Source organism: Babylonia areolata, chromosome 1 (assembly GCF_041734735.1).
Source record: "Babylonia areolata isolate BAREFJ2019XMU chromosome 1, ASM4173473v1, whole genome shotgun sequence".
NCBI classification, from domain to species: Eukaryota; Metazoa; Mollusca; class Gastropoda; order Neogastropoda; family Buccinidae; genus Babylonia; species Babylonia areolata.
In genome coordinates, this window is record NC_134876.1 from 46141355 (window position 1) to 46142257 (window position 903).

Here is a 903-nt window from a genome sequence, read left to right on the forward strand (position 1 = left end):
AGTTAGTAAGGGTGACGACCAAAATATGAACAACAAAAACAACAACAACAATGAAAGTCATGCGACTAATAATAATAACAATGATGATAATAAGAACAAGAAGGAGAAGAAGAAGAAGGAGATTTCGCTTTCTCTGGGATCATCAATATATTAATCGTTTTAAAGAAAATAAAAGACGGAGATGAAGCCAGAAGAACGAGAACAGAAAGGCTGAGAAAAAGGAGAAGATGATGATGATGACGACCACTCCTACTACTACTCCTATGCCACCGTCTGCTACTTCTACTACTGTAGGCAAAGAGTAAATAATATAAAAAGACTGAGATAGAGATGTGTAAACATACATCAGTTATGTGTGTTATGGTTGACATCAAAATCGAACAAAGGTTTCATGTCCAAACATGATAACATACCTGGAAAGTGGAAGAAAGGGGCCAAGATTTAACACCCCTCTGACTGCACCACGACGATAACACAGGCAGAGAAAATCCACATTGTTATATATCGTATCTGCGATTCGACATATAGACTGAGAATATGAAAGAGAGAGAGAGAGAGAGAGAGAGAGAGAGAGAGAGAGAGAGAGAGAGAGAGAGAGAGGCGAGGCAAACGTTCTGTATTCGGGGACGCTTTTGTTAGGTGGGTCAAAGTGCTTACGACGAATACAGAGAGAGAGAGAGAGAGTTGTATTAATTATGTAGGATGGTTATCTCAGAGTTTTTCAGTAAATTCTGGAATAAGACAGGGCATCCCATTCTCTCCACTAGCCTTTATAACTGCCCTGGAGATGTTAGTCATTAAAATTAGAAATGACACACGGATAAAAGGTCTGGAACCACCTATTGCATGTACAACTGTCACTCCCAAGACTCTGCTAAAAATACTGTTATATGCTGATGATAT